The sequence below is a fragment of the Acipenser ruthenus genome, chromosome 14, assembly GCF_902713425.1.
Source record: "Acipenser ruthenus chromosome 14, fAciRut3.2 maternal haplotype, whole genome shotgun sequence".
Lineage (NCBI taxonomy): Eukaryota > Metazoa > Chordata > Actinopteri > Acipenseriformes > Acipenseridae > Acipenser > Acipenser ruthenus.
Genome location: NC_081202.1, coordinates 4,444,500 through 4,451,084, shown reverse-complemented (window position 1 = coordinate 4,451,084; position 6,585 = coordinate 4,444,500).

The window sequence follows — 6,585 nt, the reverse complement described above, 5'->3', positions numbered from 1 at the left end:
TATATATATATATATATATATATATATATATATATATATATATTTAATTTTTTTTTGAAAAACAAGCTTTTGTTAAGATTCTTTTTACAGGTTTTTATTTTAACAAAAGAAAGCAGCAGGTATTGTGCTGAAAGTAGTTGCCACATTTAAGCGGACTGGCATGTGAAGTAGCTGCCAGTGGAAAGCTAATGAAGTGGTGCTCTCTCTGATTCTGGGACTCTGCTGCACAGACTACTGAACCATGACAATGTAAGCACCTACTGTAAGCTGTTGGGTGATGCACTTGATTCCATGCACCCGAGTGCATCGGTACCCGAGGATGATTACAACAAAAACAAAAAAATATTAAGAAGAATTAAAGTTGATGTGCAATCTTGTTTTGTAAAAAATATATTCAAATAAAAAACGTTAGACGTCCAAGAGCCATGACGATCTTTCAAATGTTTTGTATTAAATACTACTTTGTAGTATTCTTATTTAAATGTGTTTATATTAAACTTTTTTCAATATATGATTTAAGAAAAACAATCCATCTGTCTGTCTTTTTATTTATTTATTTATTTATTTTTTGTATTTCATTACCTAAAAAAATTGCCAGTGGAAAGCTGAGGAAGGGTCTTTTTACTCAAACATTTGATTCATGGAATGCTTGAAAAGATGATAATAACATTGCAGGCCCTGAATAGCGCTAATCCTGGACTGCCCAAAGGACCCTTAGATGAGGCAGTAGATTAGTGCTGATCGGGTTTGTGAAACCAGCAGGCAGTGAAGTGACACACATTTTATAAAGGGTGTCTTGTGTATTTGAAAAATACACATCTCTGAGCATGGTAGCAGAAAGACAGGAAGAAATGAATGGGTATACTAGTGGTAAGGGGGAGCCGAGACAAAGGGTATGACCTGAGGGTTTAGGAATTGATATTGGATTCAATGTGGGCTTGATCCACAAGCGGAACAGTTCAGTCTGAAATTGATTTGGAAGCTTTTCAGTAGAACCCCTGTCATTTTAAACCAGTAACTGTTGTTGAACAGAATACAAAATAAGGACACAAAAAGACATGATCTAAGCTGCTCCAAATGGGTAAATCTAAATACTCCCATGCTTTCACTTCATTCTGCTGTTGTGCCCCCCCCCCAAGGGTTTATTGACCCCCATTTCTAAAATGAAAATGCAGCCACAAACTCTCTGGAAACAATTTAACTTGATCACACCCGCACACTAAATATTTTTTACCATCATCTGGAAAGGATAAGTAGTGCCCTACCAAGTCAGATAAATAGATCTGATTTAATTCTGATAAAGGGTATTGGATACAAAAAATTACCATACAGCTGCATTTCCAATTTGAACATGTAGTCTTGGCATACCTTGGAGATGGGCAAATGGAAAATGAAGCATACTTTATACATTTCTTCAAATAGGTTGCACATGTGACACTGTAAAGCACGTAGTATTATTAGATCACAGTGAAAAATGTGTCAACAAAGCAAGTTCTAATTCATTAAACATATGAGGCAAAGCGTCATGGGCCTTCAATCGGATGTGAAAACTGGTACCTGTCCTTAAAGACTTAACACATCTGTGAACTTTGTGCTCTTTCCTCCACAAGAGTTTGTATTTCCATCTAAGAAGTGCTTGGCTGTATCAATGTACATTGATCAATATACGTTTTTAGGATAGTGGTATAATGTGTCATGAGGAAAAAGGCTATACTTCTGTATGGTTTTGTTAAGTACTGTAATTCAGATGTTTAGTACATTGAAATGTACCAATAATTCATTCTAATTTCAGATTCATCACATTAGTAGCAGAAAATGGTTCACAATTCTGAAGATGCAGAGCAGAAATAGTATAATTGATGGGTGTACATATGGTAACCTTCTCTATAAACCATCCCGTACTGAAGCCAGTGACATTTGAAATCAGCATATTTTTCTTCTATTACAGCTAATAAAGCACACTGAAACTGTAAATACTGTGTACACAGGTGGCTGTTCATTATTCATTTTTAATGTAATACTATTTTCAGAAAACCCAGTTTTTAAATCACCTTGAGTTGTGAAGACAGTGTCATCCTTCTAATGGTGTAAATGATATATCTGTAGGCCAAAATGATGCAGTCTGTCTCAGGGAGGACAACCAGAGCAATAAGAGCTACTGCTTAAGCAGGCTTTTCTCATTTGGCGTGGGAAAGGGAGCAGGTTGGACCCTGTCTCTATACCAGCTAGGCGTGAGGTGGGAAAGGGAGAAGGGTTGCTTTTTATTTGTTTTAGACATAACTTTTTTTTTTTTTTCAAAACGTATGTAACTTAACAGGAAAAACGTGCCACATTATGAGTACAGTCTAATGCTCACATACCAGCAAAATACTCAAATGAAACAGAGGGACAAAAAAGGCATTATACACTGACAAAAGTAGATTTCAGATAAACTAGTAAAGCTTTTAACATTCCCCAATAGACTTGGTTTGATATCTTTAACATTCCCCAGTAGACTTGGATTCTCAAACCGCTTTACTCCGTATCGTCATTACGGTTTTTTGTTTCCAGAACAATCCAATGCAGGGACTTCTAAACACTTGCAAGTTGTTTGTTATTAATTTTAGAATTCTGTTTTTATTTATTTATTTATTTATTTGGTTTCAAGGAATCGTCTCCGTGTTTCGTTCCTTACAATTGGGAGTAGATAGTTTTGAGAATTTAGCCCAATATGATAACATGGACCACCATCATGACAATAATAATAGATCATCATACACCTGCTATGGGGTATGAATCTCGATCAGACTAAGCGCCCCAGAGAAGATGCACTGGACCTTGTTATTTAGCGCAGACTCCCAGTGCAAGCTGGCATTATTATTATTATTATTATTTATTTCTTAGCAGACACCCTTATCCAGGGCGACTTACAATTGTTACAAGATATCACATTATTTTTTTACATACAATTACCCATTTATACAGCTGGGTTTTTACTGGAGCAATCTAGGTAAAGTACCTTGCTCAAGGGTACAGCAGCAGTGTCCCCCACTGGGGATTGAACCCACAACCCTCCGGTCAAGAGTCCAGAGCCCTAACCACTACTCCACACTGCTGCCCTCTTATAGAACGTATACTTCATTCAGCTTTCAGCAATGCTGCATGCTTCAAAATAATTAGATTTATTATACTTTAACACAATGTTCTAGTTTTTACAGACAGTAATGATATACTTCCTACTGATTTCACTGATGAAACGTGAGAGCAGTCACAGTGCGATGAGGATCGGCGCCTTGACAATACCCGTGGCGTGGAGCCGTGCACAGGTGACAGGGAGTGGGGACTGTTACAATTTATTATTTTCTTTTTTTCTCATAGACAATGACGACTCAGTGAAAAGAATGATATAACAAGAACGTGGTTTATTTCAAACTTCATATACTGTACATTCAATTTTAAAAAGGGGGTCGTTGTTTCATTGTGAGGGGTTTAATCGCACACAAACCACCATACAATTCAGGCACAATCGACCCGAGGAAAAGAAAGGAAGGGGTCGGGAGAGCACTGAAGTGCGGAAGTTTGTGTGGCGCCTGTTTTGTTTTTTCCTTTAAACAAAAAAAAAAAAACTGTTTTTTTTTGTCTCGTTGATTTTCCAAATACAAAAGCGTAACATCAGCCCACACCCGGATGAGATCGCATCTGTGGTAAAATAGTTTCCCAAACGTTTTGTTTACTGCTATAAATCCGCTCACTATACTTTTAGATTCCATCTGATTCCATTGCTGAGCTCGTCGCAATGACGCAGCTTGATCTGTATTTCACCTTGAGCTGTGTTGCGGGAGGTCATCCCACATCTTGAGTTAGACTGTGGTGGGGAGGCTATCAAATCTAATGAAGCGCAAACAGCTTTCTGAGTTTTGCGGAGTATCTTCCCTCTAATCTACGCAAAATTGCAATCGATTTGTTTAGTTTCGTTTCTGTTTCATTGTCAAATGAACCAAAGCGTTTATCTGAACTGTTTAGTAAACACATCAGTCACGTAGCCTCCCCCTGTATTGCCAGTGGCTTTAAGTAAACATTGCTGGACGTGTGTTGTTGATTAATGTCACAGAGGAGTTCGTTTTTTGTTGTTTGTCCGTTCCAATAAATCTTCTCCTTGTTTTGTTTTGATTTCTTGTGTTGTTAATTGCAAAACCAGCTGTCAATAACGATAACCCCAAAAATAACTGCTTTCTTCCCTGCCAATTGAATAATGAATGTTTCCTTGGTAAATAAGGTCAGTTTACAGTAACATTTCAGGTTGGTACACATTACATCCCCATTGTCATTATGCAGTATATGCTCCCATCTCAAAGCAAACTTAGAGCCACACACATAGGAAGAGAAATAAATAAGTACATTTTGGCGCAATAGATCCCACACCACGCAGAATGAATGCAAACAAGTACAGGTAGTGGACAAGAAAATGGAAACACCAATGTCAAGTCACTTAATAGTGCGTTGGGCCACTATGGTATCCCGCTCTGTGGAGTTCTCGGCTGACCGTTTTTGATGAAACAGGCTGCTCGCACCCCAGGTTGAAATTTGCAATCTATTGATCTGCAGTTGCTCACCTGTTTTGCCTTGCACTTCGAATTAATTCACGAATATCACGATCCTGGAGTATGTGCTTCCGCCCACTGTTGCCCTTTGCTGATGATGTCTTTCCCTCAGAGTTCCATGCCGACATCACCTTAGACACCGTTGCTCGTGAAACATCAGCAAGTTCAGCTGTCTTGGTCACTGAAGCTCCTGCCAAATGCGCCCCAACAATCACCCCTCTTTCAAAGTCACTGAGGTCTCCTCTTGCAGCCATGCTAGCTATAATTATAGGCAACCAGGCTAGCATTTTTATACATGACCCTAAGCATGCTGGGATGTTATTTGCTTAATTAACGCATGAGCCTCACCTGTGTGGAAGCCCTTGCTTTCAATATACTTGGTGTCCCTCATTTACCCAGGTGTTTCCATTTTTTTTTGTCCACTACCTGTATGTCATTATGAAGCTATTTACATTATTCAAGAAACAATTGAGGATTCTCAAAAAACGGTGGAAATAATGTATCTTACATATGGTGGTGCAGCTGTTATCACGTGTAATACTGCCATGGTCTGTCTACCTACAGTACCTATGAATAAAATGATCGATTTTAGCAGCTATCCAAACCACACGCTTTGGAATGGAGGAATCACTGATATGTAATAGGCCTAAACCCTAGAGCTTCCCATAACATGTATATTGTTTTATTTACACTCTGCTGAAAGTATCATTTTGTCCACATCTTTTAACATGTTTGTTTAAATGACGTAACCAGAGATTAGCTTTGGGTGGAGTACTGACGTTTATGCATACAAACAATTTTGGATTTTATTTTTTGTTTTTATACAGGGTGCATTGCCAAACAGGACTATAATAATTTCTTCAGCGCGGGGATCTGATTGAATTGTATGTTGATGCTTCAGTTTAAAGGCCAGCAGTTTCTAATCGGCAGTTGGAATGGGACCAAGGCTTGGGTGATGATGCGCAAAGCCTCCTTCAGGGACTTATATGAATAACCACAATCACTAATGATATTTGCGTTCTTCTCAAATTTCAAACAACATCAATAAGCTTGGTTGCAATCACTGTCTCCTGTGATTAATATGTGACTCATTTATCTCCTTCAGTACCACTAAAACACTCTCCTTATCTAGTGCGGTTTCTACACTTTAAAGTCTCAGGTGTAACACTATAATGCATCCCTCTCTTCCGTGTCCGTGCTCATTTGCACCCTAGGTTTCCTTTTCCAGACAGTCGCTTACCAATGTGAATCACATTTAACACACTCTGGGCTAAATTCTCAAAGCTATTTACTTCAAATTGTCATGAGCACTTTTTTTGAGTTGTTTCCTATTTGTTTAGAATTGTAATGTTTTTTTTTTTTTTCTTTCAGATAAAAATTGCAGTTCTGATGATTTGGAGTGATTAGCTTTGAGAATCCAAGCCTCTATGTTATTGAAATGTGGGACAAGGCGAGCGACACACAGTTAAATATTCTGAACAGGGACATTCTCCAGCCCCCTCTCAGCTGGAAGATGTAATACCAACATGAAGGAGGGGCTGTCCTGTCACTTTCAAATCTTATCTCATTATTGGTTTTCTTTCAACTCCTCTTTCTATTTTAGGATGGTTGGCTGTCATCCCGAGTGACTATAGGGTTTGTTACTACAATATGTTATTTGTTCTCTAAATCTATCTGGCTTTGAGGTTGCTTTATTTGGGAGTTTGTCTGGAGAATATCTGGACACTCCAGACCTCCTCATTTAATTCAGATCATGTGACTGTGTGTCCTTTCTACTCTGCCAGCCCCAACCTACTCCCTCTGTCTGTATAAATATAGACCAGGTGTTATAAGTTCAAAAGCAGATTTAGAAAAAAATGTAAATAAAATAGCTTAATATTGGAGCAACAGAACCCAGGACCACTCAGACAGGGACGTGACATTAAAGTGAAGGGGCACTTTCAACTTGATAAGGGAAAGCTGAACGCCCCCATAGTACGGTATGAAACACCAGAGAAGGCAATCA